Raw genomic sequence first — 14473 nt, 5'->3', positions numbered from 1 at the left:
GTAAGATGGTGAGTGCACTTAGGGTGTGGGTTACTAACTGGGAGTTAATGTAAAAGTGAGGTTTAGAAAGCAACAGAACTTTCTTTTTGTACAGAAAGTAAAAAGCAGGGAAAAGCACAAGAAGGGAAGGGAACAGAAAGGAAAAGCACCAAGAATCAAAGAATTTAGAAGAGAACTCCTCACCCAATCTATACATTTATTCAGTGAAGGATATGGGCTTAAAGAGAAGTGATTTAATGGACTTTTTAAAAAAATGTTTATTTATTTTGAGAGAGAGAGAACATAGGGGAGGGGCAGAGAGACAGGGAGAGAGAAAAATCCCAGGCAGGCTCTGCTTGGTCAGCACAGAGCCCAATCTCACAAAGTGTGACATCAAGACCTGAGCTGAAATCAAGAGTTGGACAGTTGGACACTTAACTGACTGAGCCACCCAGGTGCCCCTGCATAGACGTTTTGATTGCAGAGTCACTTTCTTCCACACTGTCTTATATCTTTATAAGGCACAGAAGTTACCAAGACAAACTACAAAGACAATGAAAATAAAAAGAAAGCAAGCATGAAATATCCTGCTGCCAGTTTCAGTGTGTGCTTCAGAAATACTAACTGGTGTGTGTGTGTGTGTGTGTGTGTGTGTGTATGAGGGAGAGAGAGTACATATAGGAGTACAACATACTTTCAACTTTTATTAAGTGGTATTCAAATGTTTAGGCACATAGTATGCATGTAAGAAAAAAAAAAACGAACGACTTGTCAAACAACTCTTAAAAGTTCTGTAGAGAAGTGGCCAGATTTTTATATTAGGCCCCAACAAATCCAACTTAAAGCTACAACTCCACTTCAAAATTTGACTAAATGATGTTGCGTGACAAACTGTCCTTTAGTTTTAAACAGAAATATTATAAAACATGTGTTTATTTGAACAGCAGGGCCTGTGCAAATTGATCTGCTGCACTCAGGGGGAGCAAAGGGTTCTGGGATTAAATTTAGTCAAAAAGGAGCAACCACTCCAGGGCATCAGGTTCAATTACCACTTAGACTGTCAAGGTTTGAATGGCCATCTGACCCACCCATCCCAGAATGTAAGCTCTGTGAGAACAGGACCCTTTGTGCTGGGAGAGTCTGGCACAGAGCAAGTACTTGATAATATTTATCGAATTAACTTCTCAGATCTGTGTCTCCTGCATCAGCCAGTTTAAACCACTTCAGACCTAACCACCCTGCATGTTCCTCCCACACTTCAAACTGAAACCAAAATGCAGTTTTCTTTCCCCACATTCCTTAGATTGGCACCGCTGTCACATGGTAACCAAGTCCAGATAAGTCAGCCTCTTAGGTATCTCCAGAGACCTCTTCCTCTCCAGCTGTATCACTTTTGAATTAGTTTAGGCGATGGCTTTTTTTGGGGGGGGGGGGGTGGAATTGTCGCCAGTCTTATTCTATTCTTCAAAAATCCTTGGAAACTGTTTTTTGTTTTTTTTGAAACCTCATACCCCTTTAATAGCCAATCCCAAACGACTTCCAAGAAAAATTCTAAATTCCTGAGCACCCACCAGGCCTTTCATCGTGCCTACGCCTCCAGCGTGACCCATCTCCCAATCCCCAAACTTTAGTCATTCAAAACTACAATTCCCTGAACATTCCAGGTGCTCTCACATCTCTGGAAACGTGATGAGCACTCCTTATTCCCAATTATCCTCGCTCTTGGCAGATTCCTATTCATCCTTCAAAACTCAGCTCCTTTTGAACCTCTGATGGTCACCCTCCGTGACCGTTGGGGGTTTCCTCTCTGGCACACCTTCACTGAGCCTGTACCAGGCCACTGAGCACTTTGGAGGCGGGGACGGTCTTCATTTTAGTCTCCTCAGCAAAGCAGCAGCAGAACCTCCTCATTGTTCTTGATGTGTGAATGAAGGCATAAACGCTAGAGAGAGAACCTCACTCCAGGGGAACGCCCTCACGTTACAGATGGGAAACTGAGGCCCGGGGAAGTGACGTGACCTGACAAAATCCAACAAGAGGGGAAGGATCTGGGCCTCCAGGCTTTTGGCCATTGATTTTTTTTTTTTTTCTTCTTCACTATTAGCAAGCCAGTTACAGTTAGAGACCTCTTTATTGCTACATCGAACTCCAGTCTCTGCTTTATTTAAACCCTCACAGCAGCTAATAAGCGTCCCTCATTGTGAAAAGGGTAATTTTTTTTTTTTTTTATTTTTACTCCGTTGCCTGGTATGTTTCCTGAAGAGCCAACATCCTCTTTTTGCTTCCAGTTGTGACTGGGAGTTACAGGATCCTCTCCATCTTTCACCACCAACCCCTCACAGGAAGAGGGACCTCTGTCAGGAAGCGACTCCCATTCCTGCTGGGTGACAGTTTGTCTCCGGAAACCGTGGCGCCCTCAGTACAGCCAGATCTCCAGTGGCTTAGGGTTGGTAAGGGCTCTTCACAGATGTGAATAAAACTCAGGGCAACGCCCTTGAACTCTACCTTGCAACTCTTCAGGATGTTTGGAGGCGATGCTGCCTCACCTCTTATGCCTATCGGGACAAATATCGGGGCTGCTGAGGTCGCGTAGGGGCCAGATGCGCGGACTCGCTCCGTGACCGAGCCACTTTGCCTTTCGGTTGAAAAGCGGGGTTTGCGGGGCGCCTGGGTGGCTCAGTCGGTTAAGCCTCCGACTTCAGCTCAGGTCAAGATCTCACGGTCCGTGAGTTCGAGCCCCGCGTCGGCTCTGGGCTGATGGCTCAGAGCCTGGAGCCTGCTTCCGATTCTGTGTCTCCCTCTCTCTCTGCCCCTCCCCTGTTCATGCTCTGTCTCTCTCTGTCTCAAAAACAAATAAACGTTAAAAAAATTAAAAAAAAAAAGCGGGGTTTGGCCACCAGAGTTGGGAGACGCCAAGAGACGCCAAGAGGAGGAAGGGGGGGCACCCTGGGCTGACTGAGACGCTCGCGCCGGTCGCGTGCTCCCGGCGGTCGGGGCGGGGCCTCCAGCCACGCCCTCCCTCCGCCTTCTGATTGGTCCTTTCGAAACAGGCGGCGAACCGCTGCGAGCCCGGAGGCTCAGGCGGAGGCGGCGGCGGTTGGTCAGGGGCGTGCCGGCGCCGCACAGATTGAATTGAGATGTCACCCCGCAGGAAGAAGTGACCATCCCGCGCCAGGGCGAGTGAGTACTTCCCCGTTTGCCTTCTTTTTAACTCGCGAGCCTTCCCTCGCCTTCTAGGGGCTGCTGCCCCTCAGGTGCCGGTCGAGGGACCCCACCCCCACCCCCCTTCTCGCGCTCGGCGGAGTCCAAGCGGTGGTTTGTTTGGGGCTGCGGGATCCAAGACGTTCTGCGATTGGCCCGCCGCAGAGTTCGCGTCGTCTGATTGGTCCCTGGGGCTGTCAAGGTGAAGTTTTGCCTGCCCTCCCCTGCCCTCTCCTGCCCACCCTTGCGTGTGGCGTGAGGGGCAACAGGTGTGCAGGGGCGGGGGGATGGCAGGTGCAGACACAGTAGGTGGGGAAAGAGGTATCCGCCTTTACCGCTCTGCTTTGGAATCTAGAGAGGGATCAGAGCCTGCAGTTTAGTTGAGGGTCTCCGGGGGCACCGTTATCCCCAAGCGCGTAGCACAGATAAGGGTCACTTGATTCCTCAACACCACCCTTTGGAAGAATGAATGAAGTTACTGACCTTGGAGAGAGAGAGTGACACAGACCTTCCTTTTTGCCTGCCGGCAAAGTTTACAGCTTCTTCCCTACTTGTTCTCTCTGGTCCGGACAGGGCTCTGCTTTCCCACCTGCACCCCTCAGCTTGGAGGGCTGCCTTGGGGGAGGATTGCAAAAGAAAGGGAAGACTTGTAGATTGCTCTGGAAATCCAGGGAGAACTTGGAAAGCTTGCTTCCTCGTGGAGTCACTCCTGGTTCCTAACTAATCTTTTCAAACCCAGGGATTGAATTTTATGGATTTAAGAGTGCTTTACGGGACGCACGGTGGAGTTGCTGATCCAGTCTTTAAGGGAAGAGATGGGGTTTTTTTTTGCAGGCCCAGTCCAAGTCACGCTTTGGGTTTTGTTTTGCTCGGATGAAGCGCGCTAACAACTACTTTCTCAGAAGATAAGCAGTTAGTGAACTACTGTTTGATCACCTCTCTTGGCGCTTAAATTGTTAAGAATTGGAATTCTCACCACCTCAGATTTTCTTTGGGAGGAGATTGGAATGGATTTGAATGAAAAAGTGGAAACCGATGAGAATTTTCTAGCGTAGATTCTGATACAAGTTGTCTGACTCATCTGTTTCAAAAGCTCGTTAAAAGCCAACCGACTTTGGATAGTAGATGCCTCTGCTATTTTGACATTACTGAATTAAAAGTAATATTTCTTTTCAGCATAGCAGAGTTGCTAAACATTCAGGCTCTGAAATCAGGTTTTATCATGTGTGTGACCTTAGGCAAGTTGTTTAATCTTTCTAAGGCCAAATAAGTTTCCTAATCTGTGAAAGAAGGTTAATATTAGTTCCCTACCGTATTGATGGAAAGGTTGTTATGAGGATTAAATGCAATAATCCATATAAATAGTTTAGTACAGTGCCCGGCACAGAGCTATTATTATTTCTGTGCTGTTTAATTTGTATTGAAAGTTTCAAGCTACACCCAAAGGGCTGAGAGAGCAGAAGGTAAAGGCAGTGCCAGAGGCAGCGATGAGTTCTCATTCATTGATTAATTTAATGCCTGTAAAGCATTAAAAATAGTATCTGGCACATACTAAGTACTGTTACTATTTATCAGACTCATTATTACCTAGGATGTGCAGGTATGTGTTTTAGGTGCTTAACTTACATTATTGTTAAACCTGTAAGTAATCCTGTAATGTAGTTGATGTTATCTCCCTGTAATAGATGAGGAAACTGAAGCTCAGAGAAAGCAAATAACCTACTAAGTCCTCCTGGAATTCAGTCCACGCTTTTCTTTGTGTCACACCTCCCTTCATTTATATTCCCAGCACTATATAACTTCTCTGCACAGAGTTGTTTGTATGGCCCAGGTTCATTTCTGCCATGGGCATAGGTTTATTCTGAACACTTCTTTAATTAAAAAAAAAAATAATGAAATAATTTGTGATGGTAGATCAAAGTGTGTGATAAGAGAATAAAGTCAGTAACAAATGTGGTATTACTAAAACACTAAATGAGTCCAGTGGTGTTTGGAGAATTTGCCAATTTAGAAATAATGTTTCCCAATTTGTATTTTTCCATTTAGCTTTTGTGTATTCACTATATTTTTACTATGCAGCACTCCTCTACTGTTTTTTCCCCCCCTGTAAATCTCAAGTTTGGAGATAAGAGAAGAAAGTTCAGTTATTTCAATAATATTTTGAAGCCTACTGTTGATGAGGAAAGTAAGGGATTAAGGTTAATATGGATTGTTAGATTTTACTTTCTTTTTTTTTTTTTTAAATTTTTTTTTTCAACGTTTTTTATTTATTTTTGGGACAGAGAGAGACAGAGCATGAACGGGGGAGGGGCAGAGAGAGAGGGAGACACAGAATCGGAAACAGGCTCCAGGCTCCGAGCCATCAGCCCAGAGCCTGACGCGGGGCTCGAACTCACGGACCGCGAGATCGTGACCTGGCTGAAGTCGGACGCTTAACCGACTGCGCCACCCAGGCGCCCCTAGATTTTACTTTCTTACATTAACATGTCTGTGTATGTCTGCGTGAATGTGTGCATGTGTTTTGCTTTCTTGTTACCTATTGCTTTCTATACTTTGATATCAGATACACCTTTACATACCTAATGAACCATGTGATATACATGGAATTTGAGAGAGTAGGAAGCTTGAGTCTGTCAGTAAGTTTGTCCCACTGCCAGTTTCCCCATTTTTAATTGAAATTTAACTGCCACAGAGAAATGCCTCAGAAGCCATGATTACAAGATAAGGCAGTAATTACAATTGTATTTCTTCAGTGTTTCTCATTCTAAAAAGTTTTCTCATGCTATTACTTTGCTACAGAGTAGTTTGTTTTAACAGAGTTACCATGTATTTTATAAATCACTAATTTCCAAAGAACTAGAAGGTAATAAAATGTAGCGAATGCACTAAATGTTAATTTCATCTTTGATGTTGAAAGCTTTTAGGAATTTATAGTACAAAGACCATCAGTCATATGATAGATATTGCTGAAGTGCTGACTAATAGAGACTTCTGCCTACTATCACACACCATACATTTTTCTGTAACAGTATAATATTAGCTATGGTGAAGAACTCCTTTTACATAGAGTTTTAAACATAATGACTTATTTTTTCTTGATGGATGACTTGTTACTATTTTTTATTCTAAAAATAAAATTGGCTGTTGAAAAACTTGTTTGTGCAGGAGTTTTTCTTTTTCACACCTTCCCTCCCCCAATTTGGAAAACATTGTGATCCTAATAACAACACATACTGCTCTGCAGATTGCTTTTGGTCACATAATGTATAATAGACATCGTTTCATAGCAGTAGCTATAGCTCTTCCTTTTTCAAGTGGCTGAATAATGTACTGCAACTTATTTGAGCACCTTCCTGTTAATAGATGCTTTATGTTGTTTTTACATTTATTTATATTAGTGTTTGTGTATGTGTATGTTTTCCATAGAGTCTTTTAGTTTATCATATATAAAGGCTAACTGATTGTAAGTTGTTTAAAAATTTTTATGATAAATGAATAGTTCTGTCAAACATAAAATTAAGTTATTCAGGTGGAATCTCTATGAAACATTGCAAGAGAAAAATTTCAAATAGAAAAGCAAAGACTCCCAACAAATGAACAGTCTTTATAATTTTGCAAATAACGTAATTTTTTATGAAGCTCTAAGAATCTTATTTCTTTCTCTTGAGTCTTCATCTGTTTTGGAAGCTGCTTTTTCCTTAAATGCATGTACCACAGATTTACTTCATTATTGTTTCATGTTTCCTTTAGCGATAAATGCAACATTTATTGTATTTAGGAGTAAGTCTGGTATTAATTTTAGCACTGATTTCTATATTGTAGTAGAAGAAATGGAGAATGTTACCCCCCCCCCCAAGATTCTTATTTTATAAAGTATAGAGTAAAATAGAAGCATGTATTGATTGCTGTGTACCCTAAAGTGGGGAGGGAGTTCATGAGGTTTTTTTGTGTTTTTTTTTTTTTCTTAGAGGAATTGAATCTGAAAATAGGTAGGAGGGAGTCTTGAGGAAAGGAGGAGAAAGATTGTTGCATGTAGATAGATCATCATGTCAAAGTCCCAGAGATGAGAGAGCATGCTCAAAGGGTCTGAAAGAAGTTCAGTATAGCTGGAGTGTGAGGATCAAGAGAAGAGGCTAGCGGGAACCTATAAAGCTTTGTTAGCTTTGTTGGGGAGTTGGGGCTTTATCCTGAAGGCATTGGAGGGTCATTAAGGGTTTTAAGCAGGGGAGTAGTAAGGTGTCCTCAGATGAGTGTGAAGGATCGGTCTGGCTGTAGTACGTGAAGAGCAGGTTGGAGACTTCCAAGGCTGGAGAAAAGGTGACTGATTGGAAGCTGTTTCAGTAAAGCTAGAGAGAGGTGATGGTGGCTTGAACTAGAGGGGTGGCCATAGATATTGAAGAGAAAACTTAGAGGTACAAGCAATAAGATATGGTCACAGATTGTTTTGACTGAGGGATTCAAGGAGGCGGTGGAGGCGTGGGAGAGGAAGGAATCATGGATGACCTGTTTAACTTGGCGAATGTTGGTGCTGTTCCCTGTAGTAAACACAGGAAGCTTTTGTAAATGTTAAATGAGTGAGTAAATGAGTAAATGATCTCAGTTACACAGAGGCAGGGCCCTTTGGTGGTGATGATGATGGTGATGATGATGATGGTAGACAATGCATAGCACAATGGGTTTCACCTATAAATTCTGCATGTTTTTTTGTTTGGTTGGTTTTGTTTATATTTTAGCATACTATTTACAACTGGTGCCATTTTCCTCATTGCTTCAAACATGATGGGCTCACTATATGTTCTAATCATGTTCTGGATGTGTATCACTTTCTTCAGGCCAAATGTCTTGACCCTCTGGGTGCAGTTTCCATTCTCCACTTAAGATGTGTATTACTTTCCTATTACTACTAGAACACATTACCACAAACTTAGTGGTTTAAAACAACACAAATGTATGATCTTATGGTTTGAGAGGTCACAAATCAGAAATGAGCTAAAAAAAGAAAAAAAGATATTGTCAGGGCTTCCTTCTTTCTGGAGGCTCCAGGGGAAAGTCCATTTCTTTCCCTTTTCCAGCTTTGAGAGGATGCCTGTATTCCCTGACTCCTTCCTCCATCGTCACAGCCCTCAGTGACACAACCCAAATCTGTCTCCCTCTCTGCCTCTTTTCCATCATGATATCTCCTTTTTTCTCTCTGCTTCTCATTTTGCCTTCTCTGACTTTTCTGCATCCTTTTTAAAAATAAAATGTATTTTTATTGAGGCACAATTGACATATCATGTTATATTAGTTTCAGATGTACAATATACATGATTTGATATCTGTATATCTTGTAAAATGGTCACCACAGTAAATCTAGCTAGCATCCATCCCCATACATGGTTATAATTGTTTTTCTTGTGATGAGGACCTTTAAGTCTACTTTCTTACCGGCTTCCAAATATGCAATAAAATATTAACTATAGTCAGTCACCATGCTATAATTACATCCCCATGACTTACTTATTTTATAACTGTAGGTTGTATCCTTTGACCCCCTTTACTCATTTTGCCCACCCCCTAGTCCTCACCTATGGCAATCACCCATCTGTTCTCTTTATCTGTAAGCTTGCTTTGTTTGTTTAGATTCCACCTATAAATGAGATCATACAGCATTTGTTTTTCTCTGACTTATTTCACTTAGCGTAATGCGCTTCAGGTCCATCTATGTTGTCACAAATGGCAAGATTTCATTCTTTTTTTATGGCTGAATAATATTCCATTGTATTTGTATACTACATCTTTATCCATTCATCCATCAGTTGACACTTACATTGTTTATGTATCTTGGCTGTTGTAAACAATGCTGTAGTGAACATGGAGGTGCATATATCTTTTTTGAATCACTGCTTTCATTTTCTTTGATTAAATACCCAGAAATGGAATTGTTGGATCATGTGGTAGTTTCATTTTCATTTTCATTTTTTTTTTTAGGAAATTCCATACTGTTTTTCATAGTGGCTATATCAGTTTACATTCCCACCAACAGTGCATGAGTTTTCCTTTTCTCCACATTCTCACCAACACTTGTTATTTCTCATCTTTTTGATAATAGCCATTCTGACAGGTGTGAGATGATATCTCATTGTAGTTTTGATTTGCATTTCCCTAATGATTAGTGATGTTGTCTTTTCATGATGTCTTGCTGCCTGCCCATCTGTATGTCTTTGGAAAAATGTCTGTAAAGGTAAGGTCCTCTGACCATTATTTAATCAGATTTTTCTTTTTCTTTTTCTTTTTCTTTTTCTTTTCCTTTTTTTTCTTTTTTTTGCTATTGAGTTGAATTGGATATTAAGCCCTTATCAGATATATGATTTGCAAATACTTTCTCCCATTCCATAGGTTGCCTTTTCATTTTGTTGTTGGTTTTCTTGCTGTGCATCAGCTTTTTAGTTTGATGTAGTCCCACTTGCTTATTTTTGCTTTTGTTGCCTTTGCCTTGGGAATAAGATCCAAAAATCATCTCCAAGACTGATGTCAAGGATCTTACTGCCAATGTTTTCTTCTAGGAGTTTTATGGTTTTAGGTCTTACATTCAAATTCAAGCCTTTAATCCATTTGAGTTAATTTTTGTGAATGGTGTAAGATAGTGATCCAGTTTCATTTTTTGCATGTGGTTGTCCAGTTTTCCCATCATTAAAAAAATTTTTTTAATGTGTATTTATTTTTGAGGGACAGACAGAGAAAGTGCGAGTGGGGGGAGGGGCAGAGAGAGATGGAGACACAGAATCTGAAGCAGGCTCCGGTCTCCAGGCTCCAAGCTGTCAGCACAGAGCCTGACTGGGCTTGAACTCACAAACCATGAGATCAGACCTGAGCCGAAGTTGAATGCTTAACTGACTGAGCCACGCAGGTGCCCCTTCCCAACACCATTTATTAAAGAGACTGTTCATTCCCTATAACATATTTTAGGCTCCTTTGTTAAAAATTGACCACAAACATGGGTTTATTTTTGGGTTCTCTAATCTGTTCTATTGATCTGTATGTCTGTTTTCATGCCAGTACCATACTGTTTTTGTTGTTGTTGTTATTGAAGTGTAATGTAACACACATTGTTACTTTAGCTTCAAGTGTACAACATAGTGATTCCACAAGTCTATCCATTATTCTGTACTTATCGCAAGTATAGCTACCCATACTGTTTTGATTATTGCAGCTTTGTAATATAGTTTTGAAAACAGGGAGAGTGATGTCTCTAGCTTTGTTTTTCTTTCTTAAGATTGCTTTAGTTATTTGGAGCCTTTTGTGGTTACATACAAATTTTAGGATTGTTTGTTCTGTTTCTGTGAAAAATGCCATTTGAATCTTGGAAGGGATTGCAATGAATCTGTAGATTGCTTTGGGTAATATGGACCTTTTAAAAACATTAATTCTTCTAGTTTAAGAGCATGAAATATCTTTTCATATATTCGTGTCTTCTTTAATTTCTTTCATCAATGTTTTACAATTTTCAGTTTGTACACATCTTTTACCTCCTTGGTTAAATTTATTCCCAGGTATTTTATTCTTTATGATGCCACTGTAAATGGGATTATTTACTTAATTTCTCTTGCTGATAATTTATTATTAGTGTATAGAAACAATAGATTTTTTTTTTAAAGTTTATTTATTTTGAGAGAGAGAGAGAGAGAGAGAGAGAGAGAGAACATGAGCAGGGGAGGGACAGAGAGAAGGGGAGACAGAATCCCAAGCAGGCACTGCGCCATCAGTTCAGAGCCTGACATGGGGCAAAACAACAGATTTTTATGTATTGATTCTTGTCTAAATGTTGAATTCATTTATTAGTTCTAAGAATTTTTTGGTGATCTTTACAGTGTTTTATATGTAATATCATGTAATGTACAAATAGTGACAGTTTTATTTCTTTCTAGTTTAGATATTTTTATTTTTTCTTGCCTAATTGGTTTGGCTATGACTGCCAAATACTATGTTGCATAAAAGTAGAGAGAGTAGGGATCCATGTCTTGTTTTTGATTTTAGAGGAAAGGCATTCAGTTTTTGACCATATGATGTTGGCTATGGGCTTGATATATATGACCTTTGATATGTAGTGTTCCCTTTATACCCAGTCTGTTGAGAGTTTGTCTTATAAATTGATGTTGAGTTTTGTTAGAATGCTATTTCTATATCTATTGAATGATTATATGATTTTTATTTTTTAGTTTGTTAACATGGTATATACCATGTTGATTGATTGTGCATATTGAACCATCCTTGCATTCCTTGAATAAATCCCACTTGATCATGGTGTATGATCCTTTTAATGTATTGTTGAATTCAGTTTGCTAATATTTTGTTGAGGATTTTTGCATCTATGTTTATCAGTGATTTTGGCCTCTGCATCCTTCTTATAAAGAGTCTTGTGATTACATTGAACTCACCAAGATCATCTGTTATCCCAAAGTCTTTAATTTACTTAATCTGTAAAGCACATCTTGCTCACACACAGATTCTGGGGATTAGGATGTAGGCATTTTGGGGAGTCATTATTCTGTCTACCACAAATGGAGTTTATTTAAGATGTAATAAAAATGTACTGTCCACTGAGGCATACAAATTCCTGAGTAGCACATTGCTTCCAGAATCCTTGCCCCTTGGCACAGCTATTCTGTCCTTTTCACTTGGATACTTTGCCTATATACCATTTTTAGTCGTTTTCTTTTTCTTAGTGATTCTAAGGCATCTCACTTGACCTGCTGGTACCTTAACCAGTAGCCACTGTACATATTTCACTTTGGACATGCTGGGTGAAAGGCAAAATCATTTATCAATTTAGGTTACATAATAAATGAAAATAATAAAGAATACCAAAAATGGTCTCCCAGTAGATACTTGTCTACTATGTAGCCACTTCTAACCTACTGTCACATTTTGTTCTACAACAAAAGCAGTGTGGAGAAGGGAGACAACCCAGTTTTCTCCAGAGATTTTGAAATTTTTCCTACCAAAAATGTTTCCTAAACTTTAGGCTTGAATACTTTTTTCAATACTGTTTCCAACAGCAGTCCAGGAACTTATAGTTGGTGAAGCAATGTAAAGAAATAATACAAAATGGTATGAAGCAGTGTAAAGGACGTGATTGAGAAATGCTATGTGAATTCAAGAGTTAAAGATAAAATCAGAAGTAATTCAGACCAGTCAGGAAGGCTACTAGGAGGAGGTAATAAATTATAAGCCCGGTTAGCTGAGATGATCTTAGATGAGGGATCTTTTCAACTCCTCTTTCTCTATGTCCTTTGCTAACACCTCTCATGTCTAAATGTTGGATTTTGTCAGGACTTGTTCTTAGGCCTTTATCACTGTTTTCTCCATTTCTTTCTTAGATGATCTCATTCTTTTCAGTGGCTTTACCTCCCAAGTAGTTGCTGACAATTTCTACCTCCTTGAACTTTTTTCTTAGCTCTAGAATAGTATTTCCAACTGCTAGATCGACACTCCCACTTGGCTGTCTTTAAAGGCTTCTCAAATTAAACATGACCAAAGCACAGCACTTTTGACCTGTTAGTACTCTGTTCCCTGCTTTGATCTATTCAGACTCCCATCATCCTCATCTCCCACTATTTGCTCAGTTGCTTAAGCCAGAAACCTGGGAGTCATTCTTAATAGTTCACTCTGTCCTTACATCCCTCCTATCCACCTCTCCATTTCTAACCATTATCAAGTCTTGGTTCTAACTGAAGTGGATATCAAATCCATCCACTTCTCTTGAGTAGAGACACTATCCACATTCTAGTTCAGTCACCATCATTTGTCACCAAACTACTGCAGTACTGCAGTAGATTCCTAACCCTTCCTCTGCTAGGCACCTCTCCACCTCATTTCCTGTATGCTCCCATTTCCTATATGGTCTCACTGTTTCTACCCCTGTCTTTGTCTCCTTCTTTCATTGATTCCCCTGGTTCTTTTTCCCATCTCTACCCACTCCCCTTTCGGTTTCCTTCCCACTTTCTCTCTTAAACCCATTACTATTTCACTCCCATACTCCTCTCTTCCCCTCAGAGAGTTCTTTTGAAACTATGAGTTAGATCGTCTCTCCCTTGGTTAAAGCTCTTCCATGGGTTCTCACTGCTCCTAAAATGAAATCTAATTTCCTCAACATGGTCTTGTGTGATGGGGCTGCTGCTTAATGTTTCAACCCCATCCTAAGCCACACATTCTCCATGCTTCAGCCATACTTGCTTCTTTCAGTTCTAGGTATGTGCCACATTCTCTCTTCAAAGTCTTTACAAAAATTATTCTCTATACTTAGAACTCTTCCTCTCTTTCTCTGGCTAAATCCTATCATTCTTCAAATTCATGTTTTCCGTCCAGCAAAACCGTTTCTAATCATTTAATCTAAGTCTAAAGTAGCTGTTTCCTTCCCTGTTCTTTTCTTCAAAGCAGTTATCATGATTTAACACTGTGTATTCATTTGTGTGGTTGCCTTTTTTTTTTTTTTTAAACCTTCCCACTGGTGTATTCATTCCGTAAGGGCAGTCACACGTCTGTTACATTCATTACTGTTTAGTCTCTTGCCTATGGTGCTGGTTCACTGCAGAGGAAGAGTAAATGCTTGTTGAATAAATGAATGAGTATACACCACATGGAAAAGCATACAGCCCGAACCGCAATATAGCCACAGAAACGAACGAAACTGAGGGAGAACAATGAGGAGATAGGCTGAATGGAGCAAAGGGCCTATGTTAGATAAATTCCTAAAGACTTTTATTCTAGCCAAGAGAATTGTGAGTCATAAATTAATATGTGAGTATCCTCCCAATTATGACATGGGCATTTTATAGCTTTTGCTTTCACTTATAACTATATTTATTTATGTTAGTAAAATAAGTTATCCATATTATGTTTAATGATTTCTGAGCGTTATTAGCCTTATCTCTTTTTAATTTGATAAGTTATGTTAAATAAACTATAATTATGTCTCATCACAGTATTAATTGTACCAACTAATTTGTTAAGTGCTAGTTATCTGTCAGGTCCTTTATATGTATCATCTCACTTAATCTTTATAATAGCCATATGAAGGAGGTGGTGGTATTTCATTTTACAGATGAGAACACTGAGAATCAGAGAAATTAAGAATCCCAAGGTCATATAGTTAATATGCTAGACCTGGAATTCAAACCAGATGTGTCTGCTATTTTTTACTACTATAGCTGGTGTCTCTATGGTGAGTTGTTTTAGAACACATTAAAAAAGTGAAATATGTTTTGTATGACTATAACATTTCTATTTTCCCTAGTAGGCAATTAGAAAATAT

The 14473-nt window shown here is 39.8% G+C and overlaps 1 protein-coding gene across 1 annotated transcript in view; it reads left to right on the top strand.

Moving 5' to 3' along the window:
* The first annotated feature begins 3033 nt into the window (after nucleotides 1-3033).
* Nucleotides 3034-14473, top strand: part of GAS2L3 (growth arrest specific 2 like 3) — a 39426-nt gene continuing 27986 nt past the window's right edge. The window contains exon 1 of the mRNA XM_058741650.1: nucleotides 3034-3159. The gene's annotated coding sequence lies outside the window, so the exon portion shown is untranslated. The remainder of the gene's footprint in view (nucleotides 3160-14473) is intronic.

The sequence above is a fragment of the Neofelis nebulosa genome, chromosome 8 (genome assembly GCF_028018385.1).
Source record: "Neofelis nebulosa isolate mNeoNeb1 chromosome 8, mNeoNeb1.pri, whole genome shotgun sequence".
NCBI classification, from domain to species: domain Eukaryota; kingdom Metazoa; phylum Chordata; class Mammalia; order Carnivora; family Felidae; genus Neofelis; species Neofelis nebulosa.
Note: the sequence above shows the minus strand (reverse complement) of the source record. Positions and strands in the feature narration are given on the sequence as shown.